Source organism: Gracilinanus agilis, chromosome 4 (genome assembly GCF_016433145.1).
Source record: "Gracilinanus agilis isolate LMUSP501 chromosome 4, AgileGrace, whole genome shotgun sequence".
Classification (NCBI taxonomy): Eukaryota; Metazoa; Chordata; class Mammalia; order Didelphimorphia; family Didelphidae; genus Gracilinanus; species Gracilinanus agilis.
In genome coordinates, this window is record NC_058133.1 from 511,391,293 (window position 1) to 511,410,053 (window position 18,761).

Here is an 18,761-nt window from a genome sequence, read left to right on the forward strand (position 1 = left end):
AGGAGCTAACATTTTCACGGGAGAGGCCACTTAGTAGTTTTATGTGAGGTACTTATTGAATGGATGCTGAGGAGCTGGAAGGTAGAGGATGAAAGGGAGGACAGTCAGGTGGTAGTGGCTAGGATGGATGAGGACCAAGAAAGGCTTTGGGTGGGGAGGGTTGACTGTGGATTTTTGAGGCCTGGGAAATGAAGGAGGCATCTTGGAAGGGGCAGATATTTTCTGGCATAGGGAAGATCACGTATAAGGGCACCTAGAGGGATTGGGTGGGTGGTATCCAGGAACACTATGAAGGCTCTTGAACTGGGGTGAGCAGTGAGAGGTGTAAGAGAACCCGGGAAGGGAGGAAGGACTGTTAGGAAAAGCTTTAACTGCCAAGCAGAGGACTTGCTGTTTGGTCCTGGAGATAAGAGGGAGACACTGGAGCTCACTGAGCCAGCCCAATGACTTTAGACTTGCCAGGCAAATTAGACTGAGAGAGAGAGGGGCTACCAAGGTGGCTGGGCTCTCAGTTCAAAGGGACTCTTTTGTAAGGCACAAGCTTTTTAAACTTGAAGAGAAAGGACAGTCTACACTTAAGCATCACGAGAAGCTGTCATATGGAAGGAAGAATAAGTTGATCACATAATTACTGTGGAGTCCTCATGATAGTCAGTCAGCAAGCATTCTATGTCTGTTCGGGGTTGAGGCCTGAATGGAGCCTGGGCAGTAGGTTGAAATTTGAGAGAATCTGCTCAGTATGAGGAAGAATTTTCTCACGATTCATAACTGACTCTTTTTTTTTTTTTTTAATTGGAAGTCAGGCCTGGACTTTTTTTTTCCACATTTTTTTAATAACATTTATTAATATTCATTTTTAACATGGTTACATGATTCATGCTCCACCTTTCCCCTTCAACCCCCCGCACCCCCCCCCACCCCCCCCACCCATGGCCGATGCGCATTTCCACTAGTTTTGTCATGTGTCCTTGATCAAGACCAATTTCCAAATTCATAACTGACTCTTTTAAACCTCTCTTACCTTTGTCTTACTAAGTATTGGTTCCAAAGCAGATTGGTAAGGGTTAGGCAGTTGGGGTTAAGTGACTTGCCCAGGGTCACACAGGTTGGAATTGTCTGAAGCAAGATTTGAACCTAGCACCTCCCATCTCTAGAGTTGGCTCTCAATCCACTGAACCACTTACTGCCCATTATAGTTGTGTTGGCGAATGCATGGTATGTGTGCCTGTGCAATGCTGTTCCTCCTTTTGCCCAGCAGTCCAATGTGAGCATTCCCTCCCTCCCCTGTTGGGGTAAAGGTAGCTTGAGGCTGCAGTTTGGGCACTCAGTCTCTAAAAGGTTTTCCAGCACTGCCCTATAACTTACTTTAACAAAGCCTGTTTTAAAGGATTTTCCTTCCAGCTCAGTGAAGTCAGTAGGCCAAGAATTTTTTTTTAAAGAGTTAAGGCCTTTTCTGATATTCAAATTCTATGGTTCTGAAAGCTGATAGCTCTCACTGAATGAATACTTTCTTTAAAATCACTTAAAAATAATTATTCTCCCCCTTCCCCCCATTTTCTCACAAATACAGAAATTGTTAAAAAGAGACATATTCTCTACTAGAGATTTTTTTAAAAGGACGGGGAAAGGACCTAGTCATAGAAAACTGTAGCAGCTCTTTTTATGATAGTAAAGAACTGGAAATTGAGGAGGGGGGTGTCCATCAATTGGGAAATGGCTGAACAAGTTTTGTTGTATGATTGTAATGGAATAGTAGTATTGTGCTATAAGAAAATATGAACAGGATGATTGCAGAAAGACCTCCATGAACTGATGCAGAGTGAAGTAAGAAGAACCAGGAGAACATTAAATACAACAGCAGCAATAACATACAATGAACAACTGTGAATGACTTAGCTATTCTCAGCAATATACTGATCCAAGACAGTCCCAAAGGGCTTATGATGAAAACTAATATCCAGAGAGGGAAATTATGAAGTCTGAAATGTGGATTGAAGCAGACCAATCTTCGCTTTATTTTCTTAGTGGGTTTTTAAAAAAGCATCTTCTTCCAGAACATGATGAATTTGAAATTCATTTTGTATGAAAGCATATGTATAGCCTAGATCAAATTGCTTTCCCTCTTGGGGCGAGAAGTGAAGGAGAAAATGGGGAACTCAGAATATTAGAAAACACTAGCTGTGTGACCCTAGACAAGTCACATACTCCCATTTGCCTAGCCCTTATCTCCTTTCTGCCTTGGAACCAATACTTAGTATAAATTCAAAAAAATATTTTTTTGGTTGTTTGTTTTAAATTAGAAAACAAATGCTACAAATCCTTTTTACATGTAAGTGGGAAAATAGAATGTTAGTGAAGGGGGGCGGGGAGAGAAATATTCTGCATCCCAGTGTTAACTTGGTCACTTATTTGTTGTCTGATTCTGTAAAGTTATTCTTTAGCAAAGGATGAGACTTTTAAAGTTGCCAAAGGTTGCAATAGACCTTGATGTGTGTATGTGTGCATGACTGTCATAAAGATTTTGTGCTAAGTGGAAAAGTAGGCATATCATTTGGTGGTTGTTTAAATTCTCTTGGTTAACTTTTTCAGAATTAATGAAGATCAAGAATTCTTCCATGCCTTTGGCATCTTTCTGTCTTTTATATTTTTATTTATTTTTAAACCCTTACCTTCTGTCTTGGAGTCAATACTGTGTATTGGCAGAAGAGTGGTAAGGGTGGGCAATGGGGGGTCAAGTGCCTCGCCCAGGGTCACACAGCTGGGAAGTGGCTGAGGCCAGATTGGAACCCAGGACCTCTCATCTCTAGGCCTGGCTCTCAATCCACTGAGCCACCCAGCTGCCCCCATCTTTCTGTCTTTTAGATTGCCTTGTGAATTTATTCCTTAACCCCTTCACTTTTGTTACCTTCAGCATAGATCTCTGTACATATTGTCTAATCCAATTGCTTTAGTGCCATTTCCACTTTCTAAGTTATATCCGGGACTGTGATGTTGGAGTACAATTATGATGCCTCTGCTGTCCTTGATGGGTTTAAAAGAAAGGTTATAAAAGACTTTATCAATCTTCCCCCCCTTTCTCCCTTCCTGTTTGCTGTCCTCCTTCCATATTCATCTTTAAATGCCCTTAGGATTGACTTTGCTTGGGTGGGTCTCCTAGATTTTTTTTTTTTAAATCCCTCACCTTCCTTCTTGGAGTCAATACTGTGTACTGTTAGCTCCAAGGCAGAAGAGCAGTAAGGGTGGGCCATGGGGGTCAAGTGACTTGCCCAGGGTCACACAGCTGGGAAGTGTCTGAGGCCGGATTTGAACGTAGGACCTCCCGTCTCTAGGCCTGGCTCTCAATCCACTGAGCTACCCAGCTGTCCCCTCCTAGATTTTTTTTTTTTTAATTATTTTTTAACCCTTCCCATTCTGATCTCCCCTCCCAAATACAGAAAGAAAAGATACAATACTGGAAAGAAATAAGAATAGCATAACCAACCTGCAATGTTCCAGTTGCTTGGTTCTCCTCCTTCATCAGTGTCCCTCTGATTGGAGGGTGAAGCAGAGAACTCTTCTCTAAGCCTCTGTGTAAAAGGAGGGCACCCAGGCTAGCCAGTTCTTCATTTCCCACCCGGCTACATTTCTTCAGATTTCTCCATCTTTGTTGTATTTATATCCTCAGTGTTTAGCACAGTGTTGGTGTTGTAGATAGTAAGTGTTTAATAAATATTGATTAGCTGTGGCTCATTTTGCAAGTTGTGTTCACTTTTTTTAATCAGAAGATGAATAGCATTGCAAATTCTTTGGGAGTTATGGTGGTCTCTGCCTTTGTAGGTCTTTGGAGTTGTTTTTCTTTGTAATCTTATTACCTGAATTCTTCATCTTTTTCTGGTTCTCCTTATTTCACTATGCGCCTGTTCCTATAAGACTTCCCAGATTCCTTTGAACCCATCCTTTTTATAATTTATTTCACAACAATAATATAATAATAATATAATTTAATATTTCTAATACCATGATGTTTAGCTATTCTCTGATAGACAACCTCTTTAGTTTTAGTTCTTTGCTACAGCTAAAAAGAAACGCTATTAATTTTGTATATGTGGATCCTTTTCCACTTTCTTTGATTTCTTTGGGGTATTGAACCTAGTAATGGTATTACTGGGGCCAAGTTCCAAATTGCTTTCCAGAATTATCGAATCAATCACAGCTTCCCTAAGAATATACCATTGAACATCTCTTCGAATCCTTGGAATTGCTTTAGTTTTCATTTCTCTAATTAGTAATCTGGAGCATTCTTTCTAAATGGTTATAGATAGATGTTTTCCTTTTTTTAAAAATCCATAACAATTAATATTGATCATATTATCTTTATTTCTGAAAAGAATATTTTATAGTTGTATTCATATAACTGCAGTGTATGTCTTGGTAGATGAATTCCTCTTGAAAGGAATGGCCTTCCTATCCCTTCCTACTAGGTTTTGTTGGTAATATTACAGAAAGGTAGATTAAATGAAAAGTTGTTTTTTTTTAAATAGCCTAGAATTCTCTATGAGACCATCATATCATCTGCCTTCCAAAAAAGTGTTCCTTTGTGGCCTATGCTATTCTTTTGCTTTATTTTAATTTTTCTTCTTTTGTTGCTATGTTAATACTTCTAGCACTCTTGCATAATAATAGTGACAAAAGATTTTTTTGCTTTTCCCCTGAAAGGATTCCAGTTTATCTTCATTTTATATACATGTTATATACACATACACATATCATTTGTGTGTGTGTGTATATATATATATATATATGTATATATATATTTGTGTATGTGCTGGCTCTTGGGTTTTGGAGAGATTATTTACTGTATTAAAGAGAGGTTCATTTATTCCTACATTTTTTTATGTGTACTTAACAGAATTATAGTTATTTCCATATTGATATAATCTTTTTATTACTTTTTATTTATATTTTCTTTTATGTTAATAGTTTTCCTAATATTGAACCAACTTAATATTCATGATATAAATTCTACCTAGCCATAATGTACATTTCTTATATTTCATAACCTCTTTTTTTTTTTTTTCCCCCAAACTCTTAGCTTCTGTGTGTATTGGCTACTAGGTGGAAGAGTGGTAAGGGTGGGCAATAATGGGGGTCAAGTGACTTGTCCAGGGTCACCCAGCTGGGAAGTGTCTGAGGCTGGATTTGAACCTAGGAACTCCCATCTCTAGACCTGACTCTCCGTCCACTGAGCTACCCAGCTGCCCCGTTATAACCTCTTTTAAAATATTTGCTCTCTATATTTGTGTCAATATTTATTAGTGATACTGGTCTAGAATTTTCATTCTCTTCTTTGTTTCCCTCTAGTTTTAGGTATCAATACCAAATTTGTACCACAGATTCTTTTCCTGTTTTTATAAATTTAACTTATATAATATCAGAATCAGTTGTTCTTTGAAATTTTGATAAAATTCACTCCAATCCATCTAATCCAGGAGATTTTTTTCCTTTGGGAGTTCATTTACAAAGTCTGCTTTTTATAAACAACATCCTATCTAGCCTAACTTCTTGTACTTTCCCCCTACCCTCCAACCCCTTTTTACAAAGAATAGTTTGTTCAACACTAGTAAGCCATTTGTTTCTATCTACTCTTTTGCCCCTTTCCTCTTCTCTAATTCCATATCCTATCATAGGTTTTTGCCCTTTCTTGTCCTATCAATCCTTTTATGATCTTCCCTCCAAAGTTGGGAATTTGTTTTGTTTATGGCTCCCTTCTTTATTTCTGTTTATTTCTTTATTCTGTTCTCTTCTTTTAGCTCTAGACTTATTTAAAAATAAAAAATGCTTTCAATTCACCTCTTTCATTAAAAGTCCCTTCTTCCCTCAGAATTATACTTAATTTCATATAGTAAGTTCTTGTTTTAAATAGCCTTTATTTTATTTTATTTATTTTATTTTATTTTTTGGAATGTATTCTAAATTCTCTTGTCCTTTATTGTGGTAGGTGCCAAATCTTGTGTGATTCTGATTGTGGTTTCTTAGTACTTGAACATTTTTTTCTGAGTGCATGCAGTTTTTTTTCCCCTTTGTTAAAGAAGCATTATATGGCTGTTAGATTTCATTTTAGTATTTCTTTGTTAGAAGTGATGGATAGATTCTATTTTCACTTTTCCCTCTGGTTCTAATAGATTTGGGAAATTTTCATTAATGATTTCTTGGAATTTGGTGTCCAGGATTTTTGGTGGTGGTGGTAGTTTTCTGTTGTTCTTATGATGCTTAGATATTCTCACCTTACCTTTTATCCCAAGTCAGTTGTTTTTTATAGGAAGTTACATCAATCATTGCATCGGTTGGGCTGTCCATTTGTCATCCCATTGTTTTTTCTGTGTGCTTCACTCATCTCCTTTTTGGTTCCTATGTCTGCAGAACAATTTTCCTAAATCAGTAGGTTGATTGTTTTCACTCTTTTGCTTAAAAACCTATAGTTATTCCCTACAGAATGAAATTGAGTCTCTTTTCTAGCCCTCAGTTTCTTTACCTGTAAAGTGAGAGATTTGTACCAGATGTCTTATGACTAAGGCCTTTTTATGACAAGAAATCTGTGTCCTGGCATTCCAAGTTAAATCTGACCCCGTATAGCCCAGTGAAGAGAGCATAGGCTGTTTTTGGAGTCAGGAGACTTCTGGCTTTAGCAAGTTCCTTCACCTCTTTGGACTGTTTTCTTTTCTGTAAAACCAGGAAGTTGTACTAGATGAGTCCTTTTGGCTCTGAATTTTTGACCCTGTGAAATTTTTAGTTTCCAGTTGCATGAAAAGCTGTTTTTAATTCGAACACACAGCACTGTTCTTCATATTGTGAATCAGAGATAGCTTTTCATGCAACTTCCAAAATAAACATACACATTGTCAAATATTTGTTGTTTGTTCTTTCTAAGAGGTGCATTGTTCTTTTTTGTATCAGCTAGATCGAACATATTTTGTGTATCCTTTTTTTAAAAATTAAATTTCAATTCATTATACATTCTTCCTTAGAATAGAATATGAAAAAGAAAGGGAGAAAAAGAAGTTCAGTCAAATAACCAACAGATTAAACCAAGTCTGGCAGTCTCTTCAGTGTTGTAGAACAAGATGTTCTTTTTGTTTTAGAAATCTCTCCATAAATTCGGGTTCCCTAGAAATGGATGTCAGGGGAAGGCATTATTAAGAATACTTTGTGGCTAAGGCAGCTATTTGGATATAAGGCCAGACACTTCAAATGCATCATATTGCTTTGAAACATTTTTACGTTTCTTCCCTCTCGGATAGATCAGGGGTGAAGGTTTTAGATGGAGGGACCAGAAGAGAAGCATCCTGTAACTGCTGTACTCTCGTGTACATCTGGCCACCAATTGATTGGAGTGCTGGCTGTGTATGTATACAAATGATTTGACTGTAGTGATAGATAGACTAAAGATCCTATTTTGACATCTACTGTAGAAGGAAGTGGTTAACACATTAACCTGGAGCAGCCTTCCCACCTAAGGTCATTGGAGTCATCTATTGATATTTTTGAGGAAACATATTCTGAAAAACATTTTCTCCAAAATGTATGTTGTTACTTAGTGAGGTGCAACGATGAAATTCTGACTTGAAGTTTATACTGTTGATAACATTAAGGATCCTGCCAGAAGTGAGTAAACAGTGGAAGAAAAAGCCTTAAAAAAGGGAGCTTGATTTTGTCTAGGAAGAACTAATAATAATACTAAAGTTTGTAGAGCGCTTTCCATGTCATCTCTTGATCCTCACAAAAACAAACCAGTTATTATATAAATACTGCTGTTAGCTCTCTTTTACAGATGAGAAACCAGGTTGAGAGAGGTTAATTAATAACTTGAGGTAAGGTTTGAATTTGGGGCTTACTAACTCCCCAGTCCATTGGGCTGCTATGTTGCTCCAAACGGTACATATACATATATGCACATGTACATAATAAGTATACGTGTATGTACATATATTTTTCCTCATCTTCCAAAACAGGAGTTGTGGATATAGAAGAAAAGAGAACAATTTCAGAAAAAAAAAAAACACATTTAACACCAAAAGCAAAAGAGCAAGAAAAAATATATTGCTCGCTGAATCCCCAGATGTTACTTAATAATTACAGCTATATACTTGGGTGTGTATATACGGATATTGTTATATAGATGGCTAATGGTTTCACTGGAATATATCATGCATGCTCCAGTTAGGTTATCAAGTTGCAGACCTAATTTTTAGGTCAGAATAAAGAAAATTTATGTCGAAAAAAACAAAGTCATCAATAAAGTAAGTCTCACTGCTAGGATTAGTTTTCCATTAGCTGATACTCATTTTCTTTTGCCATACAAAATTGATATAAAGCCTCCAATAGTTGTTCCCTCTCTAGGTGTAAAACTTGCTTATTTTCCATGAAAATACAAATTTCCTCAAATAACCATACATTTACCTATAAGGTACCAAGCTCTATAAAATGTGGAATGTACTTTAAGTAAGAAAAGAATGTGATTGTTATGTAAGCAACATGGGTATTTAGGGAGCAGTGAGTGCATAGCTTTTTTTTTTTTTTTAACCTTTTGCCTTTGCTGTTAAAATTTTTTGTAGTTTGGTAAGTCTTTTCTCCTAAATTGATTACTCCCCTACTTTTGGAAGACAAGGAAGAATATGGAGCTTTACATTCATTCTTCAGCTACTAAATGATTTCCTATGAGTGTGAAGCTTTTTCTGTATTGTTATACGAGGTAGATAGCTGAAGAAGTTAACAAAATCAGTACACTTACGTTTTGGTTTGTCAGATAGGACATGCACATACATGTGCCCATAATACGTGGCAGAATACAGCAGGTGTAATACAAAGCAGGCAGTGGCAAGCACAAAGAAGAAGGCACATACTCTGGGAATGTGCAAGAGGGAGAATTCATCTCTGTTGTGAGGAGCATGATAAAAGATGAAGCAGCATTTCAACTAGATCTTGAATAATTTCTGTAGCTAGGGAATGGGAAAGCAAGAAGAAGAGAGGAGAGCTTTCTAGGTAAGGGAAGCTTATTATTAAAGATGTGGAGACCTAAGATTATGAGGTATGTTCGGGGTGATACACATTTTAGTTTGGCCAGAATGTAAGGTATTTTTGCATCTAGATTTGGCTGGAAAGATAGGGCCAGATCATGAAATAGCCTGAATGCCATGCAAAAGACTTTGAATATTGATACTTAACAAGCATTTCTTAATGTGTTTGGGAGTATGGTAATGCCTTGGATGATTTAGAAAAGTTGGGGAGGTGGGGAGGGGAAATGAGTTAGATACTAAATTCTTTTTGGACACATTAAGGCATATGAGACTTCCAGTTCGTTTTGCTCAAAAGGCAGTAATGGGAAATTGGAACTCAGGAGAGAAAGGTTAGGACTGATTATATAGATTTGGGAATACATGCACAGAGATAATTGAATCCGTGGGAACTGGTGAGATCATCAAATGGAATAGTATATATAACATTGGATTGTTATGGAGTGCTATGGGGAGAAAAGAGGTATAACATAGGAAGAGAACTTTTGTGATCAGTGGATAGGGTGGATTTTAGAGCAGGAGTACTAGAAAGAGAAATTGGAAACGAAATGTGTCTGGGTATAAAATAATAAGGCCTGAACTAAAGGCCGATGATAGGAATGGACCTTTCTGAGGGAGAGGGTGGAGTCAGTACTGAAATGCCTCAGGAGGAAGAGCTTATGGATTTCAGAAGATGATTAAGTTTTAGATTTGGTACATTGGAGTTGCTTCTGGGGCAGATTCATGGCACAGGCTTCCCTTTCCAATAGATATTTTCTTCCTAGACATTCTTAGTACAGTGTCTGACTTATAGAAAATGCTTTAATAATATATTTTTTTGGATTGGTTGATTCTTGTTTGTATTACTTTGCCTTTGTCATCACTGAACAAAATAATAACTAGCAGTTCATTACTTTAATGTGTGATGCTGGAGGGAGATCCAGATATTCTCTGCCTGTATTGACATAGTAGGAGATGATATAGTTAAGAAAGGACAGAAAAAGTAGAGAAGTAAATTAAGTAGAATCTCTTTTGGATTGGGAGGATTCCCAGGGGAAAAAAGAAAGCAGAACACATAGAGGTGAAGTGGTCAGAAAAATATGAAATCCAGTCTAATTCAGGCATGGGGACTGAGTTTCAAGAAAGAAGAGATGAATCAGAAGGGGCAGTATTATGGAATAATCTAGTGTGGTGGGGACTGAGAAAAGGGGGAGGTGGGAGAGAGAGACAGAGAGAGTAAACAGCCCAAAGCCACCATCTCACATCCTATGTTCTGCAGTAGTAGGTTTTGTTTTGTAGTTTTAGGTGGCACTAATTATTAGAAAGTTCTTTCTTACATTGAGCAAATGGTCACTGTCTTCAGGATCGTTCTTTTGAACAGGAATGACAACATGTGTATATGTTTGTACAAAACAAATACAAGGAAACTTGGGAGGGAAAGGCATCAGTAGATGTGGGGATCAGAAAAAGCCTTGGACTGAAGGTAGCCTTTGATCTGAGGCTTCAGAAAGGGAAGAAAGTGAAGAGGGAAAACATAGGGAACAGTTTGTGACAAAAAACAGAAACTGGAGTGCCCCGTGTGAGGGACAGCAAGTTAGGCCAGTCTAACTGTAAAGTGTATGGAGGGGGGAGTCCTATGTGAGAAGACTGGGAAGGTATCAGCAAGGGAATTATATTTGAATTTTAGTTGTAATATGGATTTATGAGAAGAGAGAGGGAGGAGGGATTTGGGACAGAGAGAAAAGGGGGAGGGGGAGAGAGAGAGGGAAGGAGATCAGCTTTTCAGAGAAAAACTGGCAGTTGTGTGGAGGATAGTTTGGAATGGGGAAGAGACTAAAAGCAGACAAATGAAATAGAAAGTTGTTGCAGTACCACCTAAGAAGGGATGGAGTTCTGACCTAGCAGTGATAGCTGTGTGAGTGGGAAGAATGGGACTAGGAGAGGGGTTAGAGATAGAAATAACATTTGATAACTGATTGCATATATGAACTGAGTGAGAGTGGAAAGTAGACACAACCCTCAACAGTAGATGGAAAGTCTAGAAGAGTGATGAGTGGCTTTGGGGGGGGGGGAGATAATGAGTTTTAGATGTTCTCAATTTGAGCTACCTTGGGAATATCCAGTGAGAAATGATCTTTAGGCAGTTGGGGATATAGGATTTGAATTTGGTACAGAGACTAGGGCTGGATCAGTGCACATCTAGGAATCATTTGTAGTTGAACCCATTGGGAACTGATGAAGTCACTGAGCGAGAGAATATGGAGAAAAAAAGGGAAGAGGGCCCCTAATGGAACCTTCTTCCATTCTGCCTCCTGCCATTCCTTCTGCCCCTGCTGTGGACTTGGCATTGGCTATTCCTCATGCCTGGAATTTTCTCCTTCCTTCTCTTTCCTGCTTGACTTCCTTGACTGCCTTCAAGTATCAGCTAAAGTCTCATTTTCTGCAAGAAGCCTTTCTTGATTTTCTTTAATGCTTTCCCTTTGAAATGATCTTCAATTTGTTTCATAGAGAGACTATACTATATATATATTAGGGACTGGTTTTGACCTTTCTGGACATCTTTAGTATGTAGCCCAGTACTAGGCATGTATCTTGAAGAATGTCTTCCCTGCTTTTCTTTGCTGAATTTCTGTGTGTTCCCAAAGACTTTGTTTCCCTTTTAGGCACTTCCATAGTACTGTGTAAAGTATATTAGAGATAGAAGTGTTTGGATGTGTTATAACTTTCATGAGGCCAGAGACCTTATCTTATCTAAAAACTTTGCATATTTTTCAGTGCTTAACACTATTTCTCTCTTCCCAAGCTTATGTGAATGTTTGTTGAATTAAATTAAAAACAAGAAAACGTTAAGGAAATCTCACAGTTTCAACTTAACAAAGCTGACATTTACTAGAACCTTCGTTCTGGTTCTTTAAACTGTCAAACTCATTATTTTACAACCAGACTCTATAATTCAGGTTTTCAGTTATTGGCACATACTGTGCTGTTTTAATGCCATTAATTAGTATGTTATAATGAAATCATTAATATGGCACAATAGAGAGCTGACCTCAAAGCCAATTAGCCCAGGGTTCAAGTTCTGACTCTTGACACATACTGGCTGGGTGGCCCTACAGGAATCACTATTTCTCAATGCTCTGGGTGGCTTTACTGGGAGTTCTTTATACCAACTAACTGGAAAACCTAATTCCTATCATTCTAAGCAGATCTTAATAGAATCTCCATTTCTTACCCACCTTGTAATTTGTTTGAATGATGTTGTTGCAAAACTAGATAACAATGTTGGGAAATGTGGGACTATATCCATACTGGAGAAACTCAGAGATGAGGGCCTTCAGAGAGGAGGTTCAATGTCAAGCCAGACCTTGTGGACAAAGGAACATGATGGAATGGGAGAGATGACCTTTTGTCCTCTGTAGTGCTAGTAGTAATATATCTCTTTTATCAGCAGTGAAAAAGTCTGGGTAAGGGAACCTGGCAGGGACTGACTTTCAATATTTGCAGAAGGCACTCTTAGATGACTCATTGAAATTTTAAAAGTTTGAATAAAATTTATCACAGTTTTCAAATGGATGTTCTTGAGGAGATTGGATTAGCAGTGTGTCAACAGCTAGAATACTGAGATGAAAATCGGGAAAACTTTAGTTGAAATATTGCCTTTTATATTTATTAGCTATATTGCCCTGGGCCGGCCCGTGTAACTGTACCTTAGGATGTGCTTTCATCTGCACTGTGGAAGAAAGCCACATAGTAGAAGTTCTCCAGGTTGAAATCATAAATCTTTATATTTGTTTCTCTCTCCTCCTTTCCTATCAGCTCCCCTTCTCCTTTCCTTCCTCCTTCCCTTCCTCTCTTCTCTTTATCTCACATTAAGTCCCAGGGCTGATCAAAAGGGTCTGAGAAAGGTGGCCTAGCAGTACCTGATTTTAAACTGTACTCTAAAGCAGTGATCATCTAAACAATCTGGTACTGACTAAGAAATAGAAGGGTGGATCAGTGGAATAGACTAGGGGTAAAATGACCTAAACTCAAAGATCCCAGCTTTTGGGCTAAGAACTCACTATTTGACAAAAACTGCTGGGAAAATTGGAAAACAGTATGACCAAAAAAAAAAAAATCCTCATACCCTATACCAAGATAAGGTCAAAATGGGTATATGATTTAAACATAAAGAGTGATATTATTATAAGTAAGTTAGGGGAACGTAGAATAGTTTGCCTGTCAGATCTATGGAGAAGAGAAGAATTTGTGACCAAATAAGAGAGAACATTACAAGGTATAAAATAAATAATCTTGATTATATTAAATTAAAAAGGTTTTGTGTGGGCAGCTGGGTAGCTCAGTGGATTGAGATCCAGGCCTAGAGACGGGAGGTGTCCTATGTTCAAATCTGGCCTCAGACACTTCCCAGCTGTGTGACCCTGGGCAAGTCACTTGACCCCCATTGCCCACCCTTACCACTCTTCTGCCTTGGAGCCAATACACAGTATTGACTCCAAGAGGGAAGGTAAGGGTTTAAAAAAATAAAAATAAATAAAATAAAAATAAAAAGGTTTTGCACAAACAAAACCCCAATACAACAACTAACATTAGAAGGGAAACAACAAACTGGAAAAATTTTATAATAACATTTCTTTGATAAAGGTCTTGTTTTTCAAATATACATAAATAAGTCAAATTTATAAGAATCCAAATAATTATTCTCCAAGTGATAAATGGTCAAAGGATATAGGCAGTTTTCAGATGAAGAAATCAAAGCTATCAATAATCATATGAAAAAATGTTCTAAAATCCTCTTGATTAGAGAAATGAAAATTAAAGCAACTCTGCGTTTCCACCTCACACCTATCACACTGGCCAATATGACAGTAAAGGAAAATGATAAATGTTGGAGGGAATGTGGCAAAAATTGGGATATTGATGCATTCCTGGTGGAGCTGTGAACTGATCCAACCCTCTGAAGGGCAATTTGGAATTATGCCCAAAGGGCTATGAAAGAATGCCATATATTTTGATCCAGTAATACCACTACGGAGTCTGTATCCCAAAGAGACCAAAATAAATGGGAAAGGACCTGTTTGCACAAAAATATTTATAACTGCAATTTTTGTGGTGGCAAAGAATTGGAAACTAAAGGGATGTCCCTCCATTGGGGAATGGCTGAACAAATTGTGGTGTGTGATGGTGATGAAATACTATTGCACTGTAAGGAATGATGAACAGGATGATTTCAGAAAATCTAGAAAGACCCACATGAACTGATGCAGAGTAAAATAAGCAGAACTGGGAGAACATCGTACACAGTAACTGAAACACTGTGGGACGATCAAATGGGATAGACTTTGCTACTAACAGCAATACAGTATGATCAGGACAATTCTGAGGACTTATGAAAAAGAATACTACCCACCTCCAGAGAAAGATCTGTTGGAGTAGAAATACAGGTGAAAACATACGGTTTATCACTTGTTTATTTGGATATTTTATTTTATTATATGCTATTTTATTTATATATTATATTCACATGTAATATATAGAAATATGTATTGTTTACATAGTTACATATAGTTATATATTTTTATTATATACTATTTTGTTTGGGTATGTTTTGGGGTTTTGGTTTTATATGATTATTTGTTTACAAAAATGAATAATATGGAAATATGTTTTGTATGATAATACATGTATGTATAACCCAAATTGAATTGCTTGTCAGCTCTGGGAGGGAGACGATATGGATCATATAACTTTGGAAAATGTATGTGGAAATTTTTTATTAAAATTTTTAAAATTTTTTTAAAAAGGTTCTGAGAAACGAGAAGGTCCCGAGGCTGGAAAGAATAGAGAAGTAAGTTAGGAGAACAGTGAAGGATAACATACCTCAAGTGACCAGTCTTCTCAAATAAGATGAAGGGAAACCGGGAGTAACATCTACTGAGGGAAAAGGGACCTTTGAGGAAGATAGAGGTAAGGGGCTGTGGTTGTTAGCAGGGAACTTTGGCTTGGGCCATGAGTGATCATGTGGTGGTATTCTTAATCATAGTTCCTTAACCCCTGAGATGATTTCTAGTTTATCCTGAACACATGGGATTTGTACATAGTTGTTTGCATGCTTTTCTTCCCTCTTAGACTGTGAACTCCACCTTGAGAGCGACTGTTTTTTTACCTTTCCTTGTATCTACCCAAAAAATGTTATTTCTTTATTTTTAAACCTTTACCATCATTCTTAGTGTCAATTGTAAGATAGAAGAGGAGTGGCAAGGGGGCCAGGCAGTTCAGATTAAGTGACTTGCCCCAAGGTATAGCCAGGCCATATAGTCTGAGGTCAGATTTTGAAACCAGGACCTTCGGTAAACATTTGTTAAGCACTTACTATGTGCCTGAACACTGTATTAAGTCCTGGGGCTCCAAAAAAGAGGTTAAAAAATGGTCCCTGCCTTCAAGGAGCTCATAGTATAATGAGGGAGACAATATGCAAACAAATATATACAAACAAGCGCTATATACTGGGTAAATAGGAAATATTTAAGAGGCCCTCAACAACAACAAATGATATTAAGAAACATTGGGAAAAGCTTCCTGTAAGAAATGGCTCAGCATGGTTCTTGGTACTTAGAGTAGGTGCTTAATAAATGTTTGCTGTCTAACTTCTTTAAAAGGGAGAGATCAAATGAAGGAAGGAATATATATTGCCCTTATGTTAAAAATGATTTGTTTACTTGAACAATGAGTTTCAAGTAAACTAAGTAAAGAGAAAACCTGGCTTTTGGGCAGGGAATATTTTCTAGAGTCTGGGTAGAGAAGGTGGCCCAAGAAAAAGGTGATAACCCTAGACTTTTTGTGTTATAGGTACCCCGAAACAAACATTACACAGAACATGATTTTTTTTGAGGTTCTTTGCACCTCTTCCCTTATCTTATATAGCTATGTTATAATGACCTTATGTGGGTCAGACATGTTTTGGGGACTTTTAAAAAATTTAAATACCATGCAGGTCTTGATTTCATGAAGGGAATCTCTTAACCAACCATAGTCTCACTTTTTGGGTGACATTTAATTTCAGAATCCGTCATCTGGGAAATTGGCAAAGCCATTTAGTTCTAAAAAATTCTTCCTTTTTCCATTTTTACAATATCTCTTGATCATGAATTTATATAAATACATTAAGTAATTGGGATTATGGGTTTATTTTCTTGTCCTATTATGCACACTGAAGAATAAATAATGATAACTTACCTTTTTTTTTTTTTAAACCCTTACCTTCTGTCTTGGAGTCAATTCTTTTTTTTTTTTCTTATTCTTTTTTAAAACCCTCACCTTCCATCTTGGAGTCAATAGAAGAAGTGGTAAGGGTAGGCAATGGGGGGTCAAGTGACTTGCCCAGGGTCACACAGCTGGGAAGTGCCTGAGGCCAGATTTGAACCTAGGACCTCCCATCTCTCTAGGCCTGGTTCTCAATGCACTGGCCTACCCAGCTGCCCCCTGATAATTTACTTTTATAAAGAGCTTTAAGAATTTAAAAAAAAAAAATTTTCCGTACAATTCTGGAAGCAAGATTGTCAAATATTGCTATTTTCCAAATGAAGAAACTGAAACTCTAGTGGTGAATTGCCCAGGGTCACTTAGCTTTTAAGTGTCATCATTTAAAACCAAGTCATTTTTGTCTTTTCTGGATCCATTGAAGTAGGAAAGAGATATCAGGCTGCAAAATACTCTCCAAAGGTGCCAAAACCAGATTAAAATGTAATTGGGAAATAATAATATAATTAATAATTCAGTTGAAACAAGATAATGTTAACACGTGTTTTTCTAAGTTGATACATGCAGAAAGGGATCTTTATGTATGTTTTATAGTGGCCCTTATTTCTTTTTGAATTTGATTTCACCAGTGTAGGAAACTTCTGGTATGGAAATTACTTCTGTTAGTACAGATCCTTTGACTTTTCTTTAACTTAACAGGCATAGTTGGTTGGGATAGTGAGTTGCAGCAAGTTTGTGTGTCAGATGCTATTCTCAAATCCTGGCCTTTCTGGTTCTCTCTGCCCCAGAATCACTCTCTTAGGTTCATACAGAGACATAGCAATACTTTTAAAAAGTACTTTTCAAGAAATCTAAACTTCAAATACCTTTATATTGTGTTAATGATATATTTTAGTAATCTAAAACATGCTAGTAGTTGTATAACATTCTGGGCCAAATCCAAGCTTCTTCATTCATTCGGGAAATAAATCTAGGTATTAGACTCCATTTTTCTTTTGGTTGAAGTTTTCTACCAGTTCATCTTTTCACAAGGCTCTGTAACATATCACACACATACATGGTCAACAGAGAGGCAGATAAATGGCCTCAGCCTCTCTTTGGAAAATATGAAAAGTCAATAGTTCCACAGTTGCAAAAATATCACTTCCTGGAAAAGAATGCACTATGAGTTAGGACTGAACTGCTTATAGAAGCATTGAAATGTAAATGCAAATGTATTTCTAAAAACTTTTAAAAGTAAGATTAAGGGGGGCAGCTGGATGGCTCAGGGGATTGAGAGTTAGGCTTAAAGATGGGAGGTCCTGGGTTCAAATTTGCCGCCCTCAGGCACTTCTTAGCTGGGTGACCCTGGGCTAGTCACTTGACTCCCATTGCCTAACCCCTATTGCTCTTCTACCTTAGAACCAATACCTAGTATTGATTCTAAGACTGAAAGTAAAGGTTTAAAAAAAAAAAAAAAAGTAAGATTAGATAAAACTGGAGCAGATCACAGGAAATTTGAAAAGATTGTGACTATCATGGAAATATACTTAGTGAAATTAGATGATGTATATACACACACCTTCAAAAAGTCCTTTTTTTGTCATTTTTTTGTTCCAGGGAAGGTTCTTACATCTTTCTCTTAGGTGTTTAAAATAATGTTTTAAAGAAAATAGAATTCCCGGAAAGTTCACAGCTTTGACAGTGTATTTCAGTAATCATAAGAAGTAGCACCAAAATCATACTGGTCCAAGGTCCAGGACTTGCTATTTTCAGCTTTGGCTTAATGCCCAAAACAACACAACCAGGCCAGAAGACCAGTCTAAGCTGGACTACCATAATTGGAAAGAAGTGCCTTACTTAGCCCACTGAAAAGCTATATGACAGCATTCGGCCACATAGTTTCTGAAAGTACCCTTTTCCTAGAACTACTTAGCTGAAAACTCCACTAACCCCCTCCCTCGCTCCCTGCCCCAGTATGTTCTGACCCTCTTTCTCTCCAGCTTGCTATGTGGAGACTTTCGTCAAAAGGCATCTTCTGCATGACTTAGATTGTCTGGAGAAAGCTTCATGATTTTAGAGGAAACATTGCAACAAAGCTTCTCGGGTAATTAGAATGGCCAGAAGGTAATGAAATGAGAAAGTGACACAGTTTCACTGTGCACCACATGATATGGGAGGGGAGGGATATGAAAATGTTAGAACATACCTCCTGCCTCAGTTGAAGACAAAGCTTGAATCATTCAGTTAAATGATACAAGACTTAAATGAGGCTCTCTCATTAGAAATGTTGGAATCTAAAAGATGATTTTTTCCCCCTAAAATTCTTTGTTATTTTTAAAATTCCATGTTAAAATGTGAACGATGATTTAAAAAACAAACTGCCCTGCTTTATCTTCTGAACTTCATTCTGCTCTCTGGCATATATTTATTTATTTATTTATTTTTTGTTTTAAGCTCTTAACTTCTGTGTATTGACTTATAGGTGGAAGA

General features: G+C 37.3%; 1 protein-coding gene across 1 annotated transcript in view; it reads left to right on the forward strand.

Annotated features, from left to right (window-relative positions):
* The window catches only part of CAB39 (calcium binding protein 39), a 111,366-nt gene that overhangs the window by 22,723 nt on the left and 69,882 nt on the right, over positions 1-18,761 (forward strand). The window contains exon 2 of the mRNA XM_044673284.1: positions 14,834-14,996. The gene's annotated coding sequence lies outside the window, so the exon portion shown is untranslated. The remainder of the gene's footprint in view (positions 1-14,833; positions 14,997-18,761) is intronic.